Genomic DNA, 21,728 nt, shown 5'->3' with positions numbered 1-21,728 from the left:
GCATAGCATTGTAGATTTTCAAATCCTTTTGACCGATGGCATGTAGAAACAGGGCAACACGATAAGCAGGAGGCTGATCTCCCAACTTAGCCACAACAACATAATTTGCCCACATTTGCTTCCATAATTTCCAATTATCCACCACATCACCTCCCTCAACTTCAAGGGCAGATGGCGGGGAGATGCCAGTGAGAGGCAAGTTCAGAACAGGAGCTGGGGCAGGAACCGGCGCCGGCAAACCACCACCGGGTGCAACTCGATCAGGAGAAGCCATCTTTCTACAGGTACAGCTAATGTACAGTCAAATGCACACAGAGAATGTGACAGATCGCACGTGGACACGGCGTGGACACGGCGGGAACACGCTCGTACAGTCACTCATGCAGCGAGGACGGGCGCCGCAAAACACCTCGAATTTAACGTATTCGCAAACGGGTTACTGTCATCTGAATGCATCAGGCGGGCGTAAATGTTCTCATGGTTCTTTTCACTCAGCTGTCACCATGTTTCAATGCATGTTACATCTATAATTTGGACTTGATGTCAGACGTAGAATAATCGGCATGTTTATTAGAACTCCATCTTTACAGTAACCACGCCACCTGGTGTTACAGTACAGGACTACAATGAGACACTTAAAGTGATAGTACACACAATATTGTAACACACTTCAGCTATTTCACTCTCAAACTGCAACTGCAGTCTTTGTTGCTCTTATTTAAACAGTCTTTCTGCCTTTCTACATTTTTGATCAAGTCTACAACTCGTCAACCTACGTTCCAATTCTACCATTTCCCGACGATTTCCCGACTCACCAGACAACTGGCTGAAAATGTCAATATCTCCATCTGTAGGCCCCTGCACCAGGGTTCAGTCTCATTTGAACTTACTTTGCCACCATATCCGAGATCCAACATTCCAGCTGCAGCCTCCATGCGACTTGTCTGGTCATCCATCGACATCGTGGTACCGTGATGATGAAATCGTAATTCAGAGCAACGTTATTTTAACTATGACGAGTCCTAGTCGTCAGCCGGGGCAGCATAACTCACAGGATCAGAGACAATTAACAATATCGACTCTTCTTTCAAATAAACTTGTATTATTCAGCAGTAGAAGGGTTAAACTGGAAAGACACAAATTACAAACATGTCTTTGCAAAATGCAAAAGATTCTATCAAATTATCCACATGTGGAAGTAAGTAATCTCAAAAGAACAAAACACACTGCACAGTGGTGCCCCCTATGTGGAGCAGTCAGAAACATGGCCTACATCCTTGGGAAATTTGCACATGCTCTTTAGCCTGTTTTTACACAAATTCCACTTGAAACGTTTATAGGTAACTGACACACACACATGGTTCATTTATGGCACTTCTTCGTGATTAAATCAACGCTCTACTTAGATATGGGCAAGTTGTGGCCAAATCTATCAAAACCTGTAGCATCCACAGTGAAATTGGCATTGCCACATTCAGCAAGATTCTTTACCAAAACTGAAGTGATTCACAACTAAAAAACATATTCATTTCCTTCTAAACTCACATTACGTTGATCCCCCTAATGTCCATTGACATACTGCTCCTCCTTTGAGAGAAATACCAGCATTTTAGCAGCTTTTCTTCGAAGAAAACACCAGATTCATTTGCATGTATTCATTGTGGTTGTCGTTACCATAAACATCATGAACCGTTTCGAAGCTAGCCGGAACCCTGACTGAGTTTCTGTCTTCAAGGCCACGACAGATAGTTTGTGAGCCAATTTTACCATTTCTCCAAATTTGGGCATATTCTGTACCACAGACTAGTGATTAAGATTGTGATCATCAATCACTGCTGCATAAATGACATAAACCTCTGTGTAGGAGCCGGAAACAAACGAAGACAAGTCGTCAATTCAGCAATCTTGACTCTATTTTCAGCCAACGCAGATTAACTGGAATATACAATATTTACAACACATTTAGTCGACTATCAAAAACATACAAAATATCGCAAAACATGAAATCAAATGACAGACAAACTTTGCATAGGCCAATGTACACAAAAGGAACACTGTGTACAGTGTAAAGGTTCGCACGATAAAACAGACTCGACACGTTCAGTCAGGTACAGGTGTCTTTAATAACTCAATGGAGGAACTGCAAATATAATAGAAGTGGGATTACAATTCAATCAACATATCTAACACAGATCAATGACTCCACACTATATCATCCTTATTACAATACATCAAACAGCCAAGCACCAGGCTTATATCATCATAATCAAACTATATCAAACAGCCTAGAAACCAGGCTTATCATCCAAATCACAATATATCAAACAGCCTAGAAACCAGGCTTATCATCCGAATCACAATATATCAAACAGCCTAGAAACCAGGCTTATCATCTGAATCACAATATATCAAACACGAATACAATGTTAACTTTTGAACAAACTTACCACACAACTTCGTTCTACCATAATATACATCCTACCATTCTAAACTCCACCCTACTACTGACTAAAGCTAAAACTCCAACCTTAAAACCTACTTAAAACATATTTACACAACAACGCACTCACCCAATAACTCAGTCACACAATAGCACCATTCAATTCTTAAAATACCCTATATACACCATTCAACTATTACAACACCATAATTATTCACCATGGTCGGTCATCGGTCAATTCGTTACATATCCCCCATCTCAGGGAAAAAAAGGGGATCTCAAAAAGATTCAACTTTTTCGCAGAATTCAGATTCGAGACAGTTTCTCTAAGTCCGACTAAGGTAATCAGCTCCTACGTTGTCAACCCCCCTAATGGCTCTCACATTGAACCGATAGGGCTGCAACAACAGTGCCCACCTCATGAGTCTACTGTTACTAGCCTTGTTTCTTTTCAGAAACGTCAGAGGTTGGTGATCGGTCTCCAAAATGAACTCAACTCCACATAGATACCTGTGGAACTTGTGAACACCCCACACCACCGCTAAGCACTCCAACTCAACAGTTGCATAGTTCTGTTCTCTGGGCAGTAACTTTTTACTGGCATAGGCAATGGGTAACTTCACGCCATCCACTACTTGCAGCAGCACAGCACCAAGTCCCTTGTCAGACGCGTCTGTCTGAAGAATAAACATCTCATTCAATGCTGGTAGTCTCAGAATGGGCTTTGAACAAAGCGCCCGTTTCAACTTGCGAAAGGCTGTTTCCTGAACTTCGGACCATCCAACTTTATTTGGTTGTCCCTTCACAACCTCAACCATGCTAAATGGAATAGGGTAGGGGCGAACTCTCACCGGATCTGACGTGGTCAATCGGACATCATGACTCAACACTTTAGTCCTCCCTGGTGAATCAGTTAGTACATCTTGATAGCTACACAGTATCTCCTTTACCTCCTCAATCTGTTCTGGCCTCAAATCACCACAGATGTGGACATCTTCCATGGTTTCACCCACTTTGTCCACCACTTGGTCCTCTAACCTTGGTAGCTGAGTCTCTACCTCTGGGGGTGCTGCCTCAACACTCTCTAAAACCACAGCGCACTGCTCTTCTCCATCCTCCACTACAACTGCAACTTGATCTCGTGCACGTGGAATATATTGCTTCAACATGTTTATGTGGAAGGTCCTCTCTTTCCCATCCATCATCAGTCTATAGTCCATGGCATTAATCTTCTTAACAACCTTGTAAGGGCCTCGCCATTGCATCAGCAGCTTGTTGGCGTTAATGGGTAACAGTACCAACGCCTCATCACCCTCACTCATCTGGCGTACTCTAGTGCGCTTGTCAAAATACTGCTTCTGTTTCTTGGCTGCCCCCTTCAGATTGTCTTGTGCCAACTTCAATGTCTCCTCCAGACGGTTCCTCAGATCGAACACGTACTGGTATGTAGTTTTCACCTCCTGGTCCAAGTCCTCTTGTGACCATAACTGTCTAAGTATAGACAGTGGTCCCCGCACTGACCGTCCGTACAGGAGTTCAAATGGGGAAAATCCGGTACTATCTTGCGGAACTTCTCGGTAGGCAAATAGCAGAGGGTTGATATATCTATCCCAATCCTTCGGACGCTCAGCACACATTTTCTTGAGCATCTGCTTGAGCGTTCCATTGAACTTCTCCACTAAGCCATTACACTGGGGATGGTATGGTGTAGTTGTAGTTCGCTGGAAAGATAGTAGTCTGCTCACTTCCTTCATCAAATCAGCGATAAACTGCGAACCTAAGTCGGTCAGTATTTCTTCAGCCACACCCAGTCGACTGTAAATATCAACTAAAGCCTCCGCCACCCGTTCTGTCTCAATCTTAGGTAGTGCGATTGCTTCCGGGTACCTGGTTGCGTAGTCCATGAATGTAAGGATGTAGCGGTTGCCTCTGTCAGTTGGCGGAAACAGGGGTCCAATCAAATCCAGAGCCACACGCTCAAAAGGTGAACCCATCAACGGCATCTTTCCTAGTGGTACCTTTAGAACCCTGCCCTTCGGGATAAAGCGCTGGCATAGGTCACAGGAACGGCAGTAACGAGTCACTTCTGACTGTATCCCAGGCCAGTAGAACTCGTCCAATACTCAATGATAGGTCTTCCTGCGGCCTAAATGCCCTGCCATGAGAGAGTCATGGGCCAAGTACATCACCTTGACACGGAACTTCACTGGCAGCAGGAGCTGAAGATACTCCTTTCCATTGTCCACTCTTGGCGAAACAAACTTTCGATACAACAGCGATTTCTTATATCTGTAAGATGTCACCGCCCCATACTTGTTCCGCTTTTGCGTTCCATCCTTTGCATATTGGTGGAACTTGGTAAGTGAAGGATCAGTTGCCTGTTCGATCCGGAATATTTCCTTGTCTTCCAGGTCACCAACTATTTTCGGTACTCTAAGTGGCTTCAAATCCATCTTCTCACGCTTTTTCTGTGCTCGAGTCAATACCGCTGCAACTGTCCAATCGAGATCCGGGTCTCCGGGTTCCCTTGCCCCTTCGATGTTACCAATTATGATGTCATACAACGGCTTCTCCATGCACATCGCCTCAACCTTCCCCTTATAGAAGGGTGTGTCAACGGCCACTGCAGCCATCGGAACTGTCAAGGTCGATCCATCTATGAGGGTACATCGCTGAGTCGTTCCTAAGTAACGGGCCGGATCAACCAAGTCCTTCCTAATAACAACTCCACTGCACCCAGTGTCTCTCAACACCCTTAGCACCGCGGGATGTCCGTCAATTTTCCCTGAGTGGACCGGCATACTATTCAGGCCACCACCTGTGTGAGTAATTGACGATGAGCAGTTTGTGGATATGAGGGTTGGGTTCCCACCAGTGACGGAATTGAGAACTGAACCCGTCGTTGGAGTCACTCCCATACAGTATGACACCTCATGATCAGAGGCTTCACCCCCGCTGGAATCCATCTCAGTAGGCTGTCCCTCAGCTCTCATACTTGCTGCTGCAAGTCGAGTATGACAAAACCTGGCTATGTGACCAATTTTACCACAGTAGTTACATTTCCTCGTATCCTTATAAAAGCTACCCTGTTTCTGACCAAATGATGAATCTGATCTGTTTCCAGCACTGTTAGCAGTTGGAGTGTTCCTCAAAGAGACCTGCTTTACTTGTTCAGGCTGCCTGGGATCTGGCCCGACCGTTGCTCTAGGCCGGTAAAGAATATTCAGGATGTTACCTCCCCTTGCCTCTCTGTACTGATCAGCTAATATTGCCATACCCTTGACAGAGTTTGGGACTCTCTCCCGTAAGAATAGCTTTAACTCTGGTGCACAGACACGGAGAAACTGTTATCGCATAAACAGGTCAACGATTCCCTCAAAAGTTGCACTCGCTTTCGCCAACTCCTGCCATCGGTCTAAATAGTTCCTTAGGCGAGTGGTAAACTGTCCAAAGGTTTCCCCTGCGTCTGGCTTGGCTGACCGAAACCTCTTCTGAAAACCATCCACGGTCAAATCAAAACGGACCAACAGCGCCTCCTTCAACTTCTGGAAATCCATGGCCTCAGTCGATGAGAGGCGGGAGTAGACCTCTAATGCTTTTCCCTTCAGCAGGGCCCCAAGATTTACACCCCATTGGTCTTTGTCCCACGATTGGGCCTCTGCATAACGCTCAAAACGATGAAGATAGGCATCCATGTCATCCTTTGTCTCGTCAAATGTGGGAAGTCTCGGAGTCTTTGGCGTAACTTTGGTGGTGCTGGTGGTGGTCTTAGCTGTTGACACTGCCAGTTTCTGTTGCTCCTGTAATAATTCCAACCGCCGCTGATGCTCAAGTTCTCGTTCCTTCCTATCTTCCTCACGCTCACGATCCTTCTGCTCCCTCTCTTTCTCTCTCCTCTCAGCCTCTCTCTCCTCTCGTTCTTTCTCCCTCTCGGACACCCATTCTTCTCGCTCAGCATTTTGCTGTTCCGTCACAAATGCCTTCAAATCCTTGGCGGTTAACCCCATCTCTTTTCCCAACTGGGTAAGCTCCTTCAATCTTTCCATCCTTACTCGTTACACCCAAACTTTAGAACAAAATAAATTATATCTAGTTTAAGTGGAAAAAACAATACGACCTGAAACACAATGACCTGGAATATAATGACGTGCAGTGTAATGACCTGAACCAGAACACTCAAACCGAATTTATTCCCTACTTCAAGTTACCCTCGCACTTTCACCAACATCCGCACTCGCTTCCACTCATCATCAGACCTGTACTATAATATCACCACAATCCTGGTAAACATTCAACTCTAGGACCAATACAAACTCATAACATCTTCAAACTCTATAGTATAAAATGAACATATATACATACACCAATAATATCTTCAGCAAAACCACCTCAACTCTACCCCACTTTCAAAATTTGTAACTAAAGATGTGGGTTCCTCTTAACACACCAACATTACATAAATAGCGTACAAAATTCAAATCAAAACGCAGGGTGGTCACGTCTTTCAATCTCCAGTTAAAATAGTTTTAAATATATGCAGCAATTATGAAATATTATACACCTCTCTGCCCCAATACAAACACATACAAGATGAAATAATGATATCACACGTTATAACACACCATGTTCAATCAAGGACTACACAATTAGGCACAGTCTGATCCTCCAATGTCCGGCCAACCTCCGAGTCCTGCTGCATCCGTTTCAAACCTGATGTACTATTAGCAGATGTTAACGATATCGTTGCGCGCGCTTAGGAAGCCAGCACCCTCGAGGTCACCGGTTACTGAACTCCAATCATAACACACTGTGATCGAACACTCCGAACTTGGACCCTTGCCACCGTAAGTTGTGATCGACTCGGAATCCTGATTTGCATGTATAAAGTGATACGTAAGCTACTCCTCATATACCAATGACGTGATGTAGCCTATTGTCGTGACCGCATGGTGTTGACATCGCAGAGAGATCCTGGGAAGGTCGCCATGTAAAGGTTCGCACGATAAAACAGACTCGACACGTTCAGTCAGGTACAGGTGTCTTTAATAACTCAATGGAGGAACTGCAAATATAATAGAAGTGGGATTACAATTCAATCAACATATCTAACACAGATCAATGACTCCACACTATATCATCCTTATTACAATACATCAAACAGCCAAGCACCAGGCTTATATCATCATAATCAAACTATATCAAACAGCCTAGAAACCAGGCTTATCATCCAAATCACAATATATCAAACAGCCTAGAAACCAGGCTTATCATCCGAATCACAATATATCAAACAGCCTAGAAACCAGGCTTATCATCTGAATCACAATATATCAAACACGAATACAATGTTAACTTTTGAACAAACTTACCCCACAACTTCGTTCTACCATAATATACATCCTACCATTCTAAACTCCACCCTACTACTGACTAAAGCTAAAACTCCAACCTTAAAACCTACTTAAAACATATTTACACAACAACGCACTCACCCAATAACTCAGTCACACAATAGCACCTATATACACCATTCAACTATTACAACACCATAATTATTCACCATGGTCGGTCATCGGTCAATTCGTTACATACAGAAAACTCTTTTAGCCCTTGAAATGGCTTGGGAATCTTGATAATAATGGCAGATAGCCAACCACGGATCATAAAAGGAAAACATGAGATGACAGCTAGGATTTAATACTCCCGAGGACCAAAACCCCGGCCCCCTCACTCCATTAATTTAGGGGGTACCTATGCTTGTACCAGAATTTCAGAGTGACCCCCTTTGGTAGGGAACACAGAAAATGATAGACCCCTTAAGTAGGGGACAGGACTGATTTTTACCACCCTTTTTGAGGGATTTTTCTAAGAAATCAACCCCTTTATTAAGGTGAACCCAATATCAGTGCCCCTAATGTAAGGACAATTTCCTACTACTTGCAGGACGTAGCTAGGGTCCTTTCCTTTCCTTTCCCCTTTGCTGGTGGGTTAAAGTTGTATTCAAAAAGGATACCCTTAAATATGGGGTGTGGACCCTAAAATACGGGGCGCACATTAATGGGACTCTCAGCATACCCTTTTTACAGAAATTGAACGGAACTGATCGGCAAAATTGACCCTTTCTTCATGGTTTGAACGGGGTTTTCTCCGTACCTCAAACCTGAAAAAGTGACCCTTTTCCGTACATTTCCCGTACGCGCATGCGGTCACAAAAAATTTTGAGTGAGGGGGCCGGGACCAAAACATGGAGCTGCACATCCACGCAGTGTATAATGCACTAGACCCACCATGCATGAAGAAGCCATCTTGGCAGAAAAATGTCTCATGAGAGAGGTTAACAAAACATCTTACCGGATTTTGTCACAACTCCTCCATAGCTCCCTACAGTACAGATCATCTTAACATTTGAAATCTCTCAAACATGTCAAAAGACCTCTTATATCATAGAAAAAAGCGCCGGACTCCGCAAGGATTCCAGCCTCTGAAAAGCATGTGCTCCTAACGCAGGTGCTGCCACCTGTCCTTAGTAAGTTGAACTAAAAATGTCTGGAGACAATAGGACATCCTAGCAGTCTGGGAAAGAGCTTCCACACTCTGGTTTTACAGATGGGAATTAGGCTTTGAGAACATTAAAATTTACTCTTCATTCACTTACCTCCGAGTGATGCAATTTGTTCTGACTTGAATACTTACTTTGATTAACTTGTCAAAGCGTTCCTTTACAGATCTGTTGTTTACAGGGATGGTATTTGGTCTCTTGATTATCAGCGTTTCATTTAGATTATTTGTCACCAAGAACCAGTTCTCCTGGTTCTCTAGCGGATTGACAGCCAAGACGGCCTCCCTCAACAGGATGATGTCCTCAGTCACGCTGTAGCGAATAGTTTTCTGTCTGGAAGAAAAAAGTAAAGGAAAATCAATCGAACAGTTGTTAAGCCACATCTTTCCGTTTGCTGAATCTTAACATTCTTTTGAGTCACTGAATTAGCAGCTAACTGCCAACATATGATTTTAAATTGTGGAGTGCATAGGTAGGTAAAGAAGAGATTACAAAAACCCTTCCAAGTTGAATGACATGAGTTACATAAATTGCTAAAGATACATGTTCATACACTAAACTTTCAATATTTCCTACTTTACATAGTAATGTTTAAGTACATACCCTTTTCCCTGTAGATTTTTGGAAGTAGAAGCAACAGCAACATTCACATCATCAGCAGCATCATTGAATTTCACTTATTGAATAAAAGCAGCACATGAAAACTATTAAGTCGTTTTGTTTTCAGATCAGAAGTTGAAGGCAAAATATTCCTTTTCAACCACAATTGATATTTCGAAAAAGCACACTGCATGAAATGATTTAGGAAAATGCCTCTGAACGACTCAGTCTCAGTCTGATTCTCAATGGTGTTCAATGAAAAACTTGGAATTTCATTTCATCAGGCCTTAGAACTTCGATTTTGATTGTCAGTGTAGGCTTGAAGTCTAAAGCACGGACAAAAATTTCCCAAGTTATGAAACACCTCTGTCTTCTTTATTTATTCATCAACAGGAGAGGGTTCACTGCAAATACAAAACATTGAACAAGCATAAGTAATGATAACATCAACAGGTAATCAAACCACATGAATTACAGCCAGCAATTATAAGACAAAACAATAATAATCAACACTTGTCACAACCAAAGACAGGTGGTGTCTTCAGACGTCCAGGAGGTGCTGCCCCCTATGAGAAGCATTTCGAACTACATGCACTAGGATTGCATACAGCCAATTAGGCCTATATTTTAGGGTAGATCATGAGCCCGGATCATGAACAGGCCTTAGAGGGTTAAATGAATAATACTGACGTGAACCTTGGGCACATTTAGTACAGTTACTGGTCACAAAGAGAAATATTTCGCACGGAAAGTGGGGTGATAAACCTGTCAAAGACAAAACTAAAAAAGGTGTCATGGGCGTGTCCTTATGAAAACGGCATCACGAAACCATGCAAGAATGCCTAAAATGGGCCTTACAACTACCGATCTTCAACTTACAGAAACTTGGTGCCTGTAAGTGACAGATTTAGGCTTTAGAACTTAAGCCACATAAGGCTTTTCACTATCAAATCAGCATTTTATCGGCACAAATCCAAAATATTATCTTCTCGAAAATGACTCTGTTGGCATAAGCGCGGACCAATTCCATAACCGCCGTGCCCTTATACAGCGGTGCCTCGAAGACAAAACGGTAGCGGCGACAGTCAGTGCCAGTGGTCAATAGCTGTATAAGTGGGGGTTGAGGGTCTTTGCAAAGTTTTGGAGTTCATCATACACTCAACTCAAGGCCAAGACAGTGAATCTACGAATCAATGCAGGCAGGCCTACTGACATGTGTAGTGGCTTATAATCTCGTGGGGACCCTTCTTGCAATGAACTTCAACGCGTGCTTTACAAAACTTCTCTTTAATGGTCAAACACGGTAAACTGAAATACACAAATTGAACCCAAACTAAATGTTATGACATGTATGAAAAGGCTCAGACTGGGTTCCCGAGATGGGGGAAACAAAGAGTGAATAATATTATACAAATGAGTGTAAAAAAAGGCCCATTAAAACTTACATTACATTTTCCACTTTGTCCACTTTATGGTTGAATCTCCACTGATCATCGTGATCATCTCTGGCCTTCATGGCAAAAACATGCCCGGCATCTCCTTGACCTTGGTGATATGGTTAATGCGTAGGGCAGGGATGAGGGGCTGCAAGTGCAAGCCTAGGTTGGGTGGTCCGTACCACCAGAGGTTACAGTCTAGGTGCTTTTGCAGAATTGCGACATCTAGCCTGGTAGAACATTTCACAGATTCCACATCGTGATAAATCAAAGTAAAATAAAAGGGAAGAAAAGACGAGGTTCCTGTTCCAACAGAGTAGTGGCAAATGCCCCGAGTTTATTGTGCTCATGGAATATGTAACCAAGAACATACAAAGCATGACCCAGATTGGCCGAGGCCTAAACAACAATATGGACACTATGGTTACCTAGCAAAGGCCGGGCACAACAGCACTGGTCAAATAAACCATAGGGGACCGGTAATCTACGACATTCTCCCACCATTGGAGGATCCTCATTCCAATCCAAATTAAGGGCACAGGAACCAACTGAAATAATAATAATGACCACACCGTATGCTGTAAATGCAAATTAATACAAATATAATTTGATTTAACAGCAATAGACATCTCACTATCAGCAGTATTGAGAGATCTCTATTCTTTCCGTCTGCTTCTCTCCACAATGCACACTCAACACAGGCTGCCCATCTACACCATCTGCACCTGACAGGCGGGCAACGAGATCACTGACCAGGTTATGGCCGTAGATTTCCTGAATAGACCTCTGGAGGAGACACGGCCCCTTCAAAACAGAAACCCACAGCCATATCTTCTCGTCCCCGCCATCCATCTTTGCTGGAGGTCACGTGGTGTCAGTAACCTCGTCCCGAGGGTCATAGGCTTCATACACATACGGACCTGGGCTCGCCCCTAGATAAAGATTCTGGGTACAAGGTTGCCAAGTGAGCGAAGATGACGAGGAAAATACACAAGAATATTCTGAGCGGCGGCGTCTTTTTTTCGACCGACGAGAAAAAAAATGGATTGGCGTGAAATTTGTGATCGGCGGGAAAAAAAAACTTCGTCAAAAACGTACTACCGGGACTTTATTTTTATTTCACTTTTTCAAATATGATGGTCGGCGGATTTGTAATCCAACAAATATAAAAAGTATGGCCTAATGGAATTTTAAACGATCTACCCAATGTAAACGTTGATTTAAGAGTTTACCTTGAAACAGGAATTATAATTGTTCTACTTGAAACGACTGGAATTAAACTGATGTAACAAATTACCGTTACAACCAAATGCTTACGATATTGTAACCTTACTCAAACCAATAGATCTTAAATTCTAATTTATCTTAACCTCCAAAGCTACCTCTCCACTAATTGAGAGCTTAACAAGGATTGTATACAATAAATGAAGGTCAAACGCGCAGGTTTGAAGATGACAGCTTTACACAATACAATACTACATCCATTAACACTGTCCACTACCGAACACCGTAAACACGATCTATGTCGCTGAGCCATCGTGTACACCGCAAAGAAGCGCCGATCACATGGGCCGAACAAACTCCGTGGAGGTGAACAAATTGCCTATAAAGTCTGTAGGTCCTAAATAAAGTATAGTTGTTAACATGCAAATACATTTACAAATCTAACCGGACAGCTGGTTTTACAGTGCATCCTGACCGAGTTGTTTTCATCACCTGATCTGTATTACAAAAGCCATCTGATGGGTAGTTGATGAAACTTGGAATCAGTGAAACCATGTAACCTGTGCTAAACCATGGAATAGTCGGCACTAAACCGTGGAATCACTGTGCAAGTACCGCGTGAAATCGGGTGCGTTCCTTCCACAATTTATACCCTTCCAACTGCCAATCTCGTCCCAGCTGACTTTATTGATAGCAATTTGCCAGTAGTTCCAGAAAACACCTTTTTGTGGAGGTTGACGTCATCATGGAATGCATTTGAAATACATTGTTGTCGTTAAACCCACTCGATTTCAGTGATTTTGAGCTCGTTTTCATCTCCAAACCCGGCTAAAACTCTGGTAATAAATCTTCTTATACGTTTCTTGTCATGCTTAAGATTATGTACGGATAAGTGCCAGCCGGTACTGCATGATGTAGTCAATCTTCTCTGTATCACCCTGTATGATCACTCCGCTCCGTAGTTCAAATAGGCCCCGTGTGGTGGCGTAGTAAGCGGAGCGCTGATTGGTGCATATTATGGTAGTTCTACAATTTCTATGGTGGAGTGGAAAAATCACTACGAATCTCTTTTGAACTCTCCCCCTGAATCTCCCCAGAAACTGATAGATGATATAAATAATTTGGAAAAAGAACCTTTTTTCTCTGACCTAGACAATACAATTACGGCAGGTGAAGTTTTGAAGGCCGCCAAATCGCTTAAAAAAGGTAAAGCGGTGGGTTTGGATCGTATTTCAAATGATATGATAAAAGTTTGTATGCCCTTCTTGGCCAAGGGTTTTGCGAAAATTTTCAATGCGGTTCTACAAAAGGGTTGTTACCCTGAACGATGGTGCAAAGGGTATATTATAAACATATATAAGGCAGGTGAACGGTCAGATCCTGGTAATTATAGGGGAATCACTATTAATAGTTGTTTGGGTAAGCTTTTCAGCAATATTCTTAACAATAGACTGGAAGCCTTTGTTGAAAAAAATAAAATCCTAACCCCAGCCCAGCTGGGCTTCAAGAAGGGAGCAAGAACCTCTGACCACCTCTTCACCATCAGCACTCGTGTCGATAAATATATAAAAAAGGGCAAGGCCCCCCTTTTCATCTGCTTCGTCGATTTCCGTAAAGCTTATGATAGTGTGTGGCATAATGGTCTTTTTTTCAAACTCCTTAAATATAATATTCGTGGTAATTTTTATAAGATTATTAAGAGAATGTACCTTCAGAGTACCGCTTGTGTTTGTTCAAATGGCCGCCAGAGTCCAGTTTTCAAATGTACAAATGGGGTCAAACAAGGGGACACTTTGAGCCCCCTCCTGTTTAATCTCTTTATAAACGACCTTCCAACCAATTTGTCCCAAGATCGAGATGCCAATGATAATATACCTAACTTGAATGGTCGGTACATAGACCACTTGTTATATGCAGACGACCTAATCATTTTATCTAAAACAACAAAGGGACTTCACTCAATGCTAAAAAATCTTGAACTTTTCTGTAAGATTTGGAATTTGGAAATTAATGTTAAGAAGACGAAGGTTATGAAAATAAGTGGTAACGGGCATATATGCAAGGAGTCTTTCTTTTTCAAAGGTATTATTCTAGAATCTTGTAATTCATATAAATATTTAGGGGTTGTTCTGAGTTCATCAGGGTCTTTTACAAATGCAAAAATTAACGCCGCGTGTAAGGCCAAGAAGGCTCTTTTTAGTCTTCGCTCCTGTTTACGAAATACAGGAATCAATCCAGAAAGTGGATTAAATTTATTTGATAAACTTATTTTACCCATTTGTACATATGGGGCTGAAATTTGGTCTGCTGAAGATTTAAGGATGCGTAAATTCATGGGAGATTGGTCCATTGAACAGAAATGGTATGACTCAGTTATTGAACATGTAAATATTAGTTTTGGTAAATTTCTTCTTGGAGTAAATAAAAAGCTGGTAACATTCCCACGATGAGTGAACTCGGGAGATTCCCTATCGGAATTGCTGTCATATGTCAAATTTTCAATTATTATACCCACTTAAACAAAACTGACAATCCTGTTATGATTGATGCTTTTATAGAATCAAAACATTTAGACTCAAACGGTTCCTACTCATGGTATACATTCTATAGAGAACTGTCTAAGAAAATTAATATGGAAATATGTAAAGCTGATAACTATACGACTAACTCCATCAAGAAACATATTAAAGTACGATATTTATCGTTTTGGTACGAAAACTTTTATCTAAAATACAGAGACTCTAACGAGGGAAAATTCTGTACATATGTCTCTTTTAAAAATAGATTCGTTTATGAAAATTATCTTGACGATGTCCATAACAGGGATCATAGAACCGCTCTCACTAAACTCCGCATAAGTAATCATTGTCTTTTAATTGAAAAGGGTCGTCACTGTCGTCCCATCATACCAAGGGACGAACGCTGGTGCCCTCACTGTTCTATTCAGGGAAATAAGGAGATTGAAGACGAAATGCATTTCCTTTGCTCATGTCCCTTTTTCTCTAGTCTCCGTGACAAATATCTTAACTTGAAAAGAATTGGATTAAAAAGTGAGCTCCAAAATAAAAAATTTTTTGTTTACCTTTTAACAGCTGAAAAAAATGTAGCCCGCCTCACTGGCAAATTTTGCTTCCTTGCTTACCAAATAAGGAAAACGGTATAGCTCATCATGTATTATATTATAACCTTGAAGGTCAACACTGCTGAATACTACATTATATAACTCATTTATGATCACCGATCTTCTTCCACTCTTAAGTAATCTAAGTATTATTTGACTACTTTAATTACTTAGTGCTCTCTTTCTTCTTACATTCTTTATGCACTGCACTTATGTTTATTGTACTTTCATCTTATGTAAAATGTAAATTTTTACACGGATTCAATAAACGATTTGTAATTTGAAATTTGTAATATATTATGGGTGAGTGGTGGGCGTGTCGTGACGTGCATGCCCACATTTGGGAGATCAGTAATGTACACTGGAGGCGAGGTATGACTGGGTTGTTCTAAAATATAGATTGTTGAATCGGAAATGCGACTGATTTCTAAACTACCGTCAAATTCCGATCTGATCATGTAAAAATAAGCTCCAAATATTGATTCGTAACCACCTTAGGTTCCAATGGCATTATTTCATGTTTTTATGCATTTTTAGGACTGATTCCATGGTTTAGCACAGGTTACATGGTTTCACTGATTCCAAGTTTTATCAACTACCCACCTGATGCCTGACATTCAACCATAGGAATATTATCACAGACTTCTAAGTCATACAATCGCTGTACTGCACGAGAAATTGTCCCCTTTGAAGTTTTCAACTTCACCAATCTAATCACACCATCCCTCCCTGGGAAAACCTCAATCACAACACCCATTGACCATTTCATTCTCTACACTTTGTCCTCACTGATGAGCACTATAGAACCCAACTTCAAACTACAACGATGTACGAATTCCTTAAGAGCAGGAGGTAAATTTCTAAGATAATCTTGACTCCATCGCAACCAGAATTCATCAAGCCGCTGCTGGCGCACTGTTTCCCGGTCAGAGAGTTCCTTCCTACCTACTACCAAATCATTCAAATCGATATTATCAGGGACAAATCTTGCCACACTACCAATCAGGAAATGAGACGGAGACAACGGGAACTTCGAATCAACACAATCTCCCACAAAGGTCAATGGCCACGAATTTACTCACGATTCTACGTCACATAAAGTGGTCTCTAATTCCACTCGAGTAAGACACCTCCTGCCCAACGTCTTCTTAAGAGCAGATTTTACAGAACCGATTAAACGCTCGTAATGACCACCCCACCAAGGAGGGGGTGGGGGTGGGGCTCGGGCTCGAGCTCGGGCTCGGGCTCGGGCTCGGGTCAGGGTCAGGGTCAGGGTCAGGGTCAGGGTCATGGTCATGGTCATCGTCATCATGGTCATGGTCATGGTCATCATCATCATGATAATCGACATCATCATCATCGTCATCATCATGATCATCATCATCATCATCATCGTCATCATCATCGACATCATCATCATCATCATCATCATCATTGTCATAATCATCGTCATCATCATCGTCATTGTCATAATGATGATCATCATCATTGTCATCATCATCATTATCATCATCATCATCATTACCATCATCACCATCATCATCATCATCATCATCAGCATCGTCATCGTCATCGTCATCATCTTCATCGTCATTTTCATGATCATGATCATGATCATTATCATCGTCATCGTGGTCGTGGTCGTGGTCGTGGTCGTCGTGGTCGTGGTCGTGGTCGTGGTCGTGGTCGTGGTCGTGGTCGTGGTCGTGGTCGTGGCCCTGGCCCTGGTCCTGGTCCTGGTCCTGGTCCTGGTCCTGGTCCTGGTCATGGTCATGGTCATGCTCATGCTCATGCTCATGGTCATGGTCATGGTCATGGTCATGGTCATGGTCATGGTCATGGTCATGGTCATGGTCATGGTCATGGTCATGGCATGGTCATGGTCATGGTCATGGTCATGGTCATGGTCATGGTCATGGTCATGGTCATGGTCATGGTCATGGTCATGGTCATCATCATCATCATCATCATCATCATCATCATCATCATCATCATCGTCATCATCATGGTCATCGTCATCGTCATCATCATCATCGTCATTGTCATGATCATGATCATGATCACTATCATCGTCATCGTCATCATGATCATCATCATGATCATGATCTTCAGCATCATCGTCATCATCATCGTCATCGTCTTCGTCATCGTCATCGTCATGATCATGGTCATGATGATGGTCATGAACATGATGATGATGATGATGATGACGATGATGATGATGATGATGATGATCATTATCATTGTCATCGTCATCATGATCATCATCATGATCATCATCTTCATCATCATCGTCATCATCATGTTCATCGTCATGGTCATGGTCATGGTCATGGTCATGGTCATGGTCATGGTCATGGTCATGGTGATGGTCATGGTCATGGTCATGGTCATGGTCATGGTCATGGTCATGGTCATGGTCATGGTCATGGTCATGGTCATGGTCATGGTCATGGTCATGGTCATGGTCATGGTCATGGTCATGGTCATGGTCATGGTCATGGTCATGGTCATGGTCATGGTCATGGTCATGGTCATGGTCATGGTCATGGTCATGGTCATGGTCATGGTCATGGTCATGGTCATGGTCATGGTCATGGTCATGGTCATGGTCATGGTCATGGTCATGGTCATGGTCATGGTCATGGTCATGGTCATGGTCATGGTCATGGTCATGGTCATGGTCATGGTCATGGTCATGGTCATGGTCATGATGATGGTCATGAACATGATGATGATGATGATGATGACGATGATGATGATGATGATGATGATCATTATCATTGTCATCGTCATCATGATCATCATCATGATCATCATCTTCATCATCATCGTCATCATCATGTTCATGGTCATGGTCATGGTCATGGTCATGGTCATGGTCATGGTCATGGTCATGGTCATGGTCATGGTCATGGTCATGGTCATGGTCATGGTCATGGTCATGGTCATGGTCATGGTCATGGTCATGGTCATGGTCATGGTCATGGTCATGGTCATGGTCATGGTCATGGTCATGGTCATGGTCATGGTCATGGTCATGGTCATGGTCATGGTCATGGTCATGGTCATGGTCATGGTCATGGTCATGGTCATGGTCATGGTCATGGTCATGGTCATGGTCATGGTCATGGTCATGGTCATGGTCATGGTCATGGTCATGGTCATGGTCATGGTCATGGTCATGGTCATGGTCATGGTCATGGTCATGGTCATGGTCATGGTCATGGTCATGGTCATGGTCATGGTCATGGTCATGGTCATGGTCATGGTCATGGTCATGGTCATGGTCATGGTCATGGTCATGGTCATGGTCATGGTCATGGTCATGGTCATGGTCATGGTCATGGTCATGGTCATGGTCATGGTCATGGTCATGGTCATGGTCATGGTCATGGTCATGGTCATGGTCATGGTCATGGTCATGGTCATGGTCATGGTCATGGTCATGGTCATGGTCATGGTCATGGTCATGGTCATGGTCATGGTCATGGTCATGGTCATGGTCATGGTCATGGTCATGGTCATGGTCATGGTCATGATGATGGTCATGAACATGATGATGATGATGATGATGACGATGATGATGATGATGATGATGATCATTATCATTGTCATCGTCATCATGATCATCATCATGATCATCATCTTCATCATCATCGTCATCATCATGTTCATGGTCATGGTCATGGTCATGGTCATGGTCATGGTCATGGTCATGGTCATGGTCATGGTCATGGTCATGGTCATGGTCATGGTCATGGTCATGGTCATGGTCATGGTCATGGTCATGGTCATGGTCATGGTCATGGTCATGGTCATGGTCATGGTCATGGTCATGGTCATGGTCATGGTCATGGTCATGGTCATGGTCATGGTCATGGTCATGGTCATGGTCATGGTCATCATCATCATGATAATCGACATCATCATCATCGTCATCATCATGATCATCATCATCATCATCATCGTCATCATCATCGACATCATCATCATCATCATCATCATCATTGTCATAATCATCGTCATCATCATCGTCATTGTCATAATGATGATCATCATCATTGTCATCATCATCATTATCATCATCATCATCATTACCATCATCACCATCATCATCATCATCATCATCAGCATCGTCATCGTCATCGTCATCATCTTCATCGTCATTTTCATGATCATGATCATGATCATTATCATCGTCATCGTGGTCGTGGTCGTGGTCGTGGTCGTCGTGGTCGTGGTCGTGGTCGTGGTCGTGGTCGTGGTCGTGGTCGTGGTCGTGGTCGTGGCCCTGGCCCTGGTCCTGGTCCTGGTCCTGGTCCTGGTCCTGGTCCTGGTCATGGTCATGGTCATGCTCATGCTCATGCTCATGGTCATGGTCATGGTCATGGTCATGGTCATGGTCATGGTCATGGTCATGGTCATGGTCATGGTCATGGTCATGGCATGGTCATGGTCATGGTCATGGTCATGGTCATGGTCATGGTCATGGTCATGGTCATGGTCATGGTCATGGTCATGGTCATCATCATCATCATCATCATCATACTCATCATCATCATCATCATCGTCATCATCATGGTCATCGTCATCGTCATCATCATCATCGTCATTGTCATGATCATGATCATGATCACTATCATCGTCATCGTCATCATGATCATCATCATGATCATGATCTTCAGCATCATCGTCATCATCATCGTCATCGTCTTCGTCATCGTCATCGTCATGATCATGGTCATGATGATGGTCATGAACATGATGATGATGATGATGATGACGATGATGATGATGATGATGATGATCATTATCATTGTCATCGTCATCATGATCATCATCATGATCATCATCTTCATCATCATCGTCATCATCATGTTCATCGTCATGGTCATGGTCATGGTCATGGTCATGGTCATGGTCATGGTCATGGTCATGGTCATGGTCATGGTCATGGTCATGGTCATGGTCATGGTCATGGTCATGGTCATGGTCATGGTCATGGTCATGGTCATGGTCATGGTCATGGTCATGGTCATGGTCATGGTCATGGTCATGGTCATGGTCATGGTCATGGTCATGGTCATGGTCATGGTCATGGTCATGGTCATGGTCATGGTCATGGTCATGGTCATGGTCATGGTCATGGTCATGGTCATGGTCATGGTCATGGTCATGGTCATGGTCATGGTCATGGTCATGGTCATGGTCATGGTCATGGTCATGGTCATGGTCATGGTCATGGTCATGGTCATGGTCATGGTCATGATGATGACGATGACGAAGACGATGATGATGATGATGACGATGATGATGATGATGATGATGATCATTATCATTGTCATCGTCATCATGATCATCATCATGATCATCATCTTCATCATCATCGTCATCATCATGTTCATGGTCATGGTCATGGTCATGGTCATGGTCATGGTCATGGTCATGGTCATGGTCATGGTCATGGTCATGGTCATGGTCATGGTCATGGTCATGGTCATGGTCATGGTCATGGTCATGGTCATGGTCATGGTCATGGTCATGGTCATGGTCATGGTCATGGTCATGGTCATGGTCATGGTCATGGTCATGGTCATGGTCATGGTCATGGTCATGGTCATGGTCATCATCATCATGATAATCGACATCATCATCATCGTCATCATCATGATCATGATCATCATCATCATCATCATCGTCATCATCATCGTCATCATCATCATCATCATCATCATCATTGTCATAATCATCGTCATCATCATCGTCATTGTCATAATGATGATCATCATCATTGTCATCATCATCATTATCATCATCATCATCATTACCATCATCACCATCATCATCATCATCATCATCAGCATCGTCATCGTCATCGTCATCATCTTCATCGTCATTTTCATGATCATGATCATGATCATTATCATCGTCATCGTGGTCGTGGTCGTGGTCGTGGTCGTCGTGGTCGTGGTCGTGGTCGTGGTCGTGGTCGTGGTCGTGGTCGTGGTCGTGGTCGTGGCCCTGGCCCTGGTCCTGGTCCTGGTCCTGGTCCTGGTCCTGGTCCTGGTCATGGTCATGGTCATGCTCATGCTCATGCTCATGGTCATGGTCATGGTCATGGTCATGGTCATGGTCATGGTCATGGTCATGGTCATGGTCATGGTCATGGTCATGGCATGGTCATGGTCATGGTCATGGTCATGGTCATGGTCATGGTCATGGTCATGGTCATGGTCATGGTCATGGTCATGGTCATGGTCATGGTCATGGTCATCATCATCATCATCATCATCATACTCATCATCATCATCATCATCGTCATCATCATGGTCATCGTCATCGTCA

General features: G+C 43.0%; 2 long non-coding RNA genes across 2 annotated transcripts; both read right to left on the bottom strand.

The window, feature by feature from the left end:
* Nucleotides 1-1,113: 1,113 nt before the first annotated feature.
* LOC135498418 (uncharacterized) lies at nucleotides 1,114-11,339 on the bottom strand. Its single transcript, XR_010449047.1, has 4 exons — nucleotides 11,045-11,339; nucleotides 9,603-10,003; nucleotides 9,134-9,332; nucleotides 1,114-1,935 (listed from the first exon to the last, which is right to left on the bottom strand). It is a non-coding gene; the product is annotated as an uncharacterized LOC135498418 (long non-coding RNA).
* LOC135498089 (uncharacterized) lies at nucleotides 6,750-7,948 on the bottom strand. The gene is made up of 2 exons (XR_010449000.1): nucleotides 7,810-7,948; nucleotides 6,750-7,502 (listed from the first exon to the last, which is right to left on the bottom strand). It is a non-coding gene; the product is annotated as an uncharacterized LOC135498089 (long non-coding RNA).
* Nucleotides 11,340-21,728: the final 10,389 nt, after the last annotated feature.

The sequence above is a fragment of the Lineus longissimus genome, chromosome 13 (assembly GCF_910592395.1).
Source record: "Lineus longissimus chromosome 13, tnLinLong1.2, whole genome shotgun sequence".
In the NCBI taxonomy this organism is placed as follows: Eukaryota; Metazoa; Nemertea; class Pilidiophora; order Heteronemertea; family Lineidae; genus Lineus; species Lineus longissimus.
Note: the sequence above shows the minus strand (reverse complement) of the source record. Positions and strands in the feature narration are given on the sequence as shown.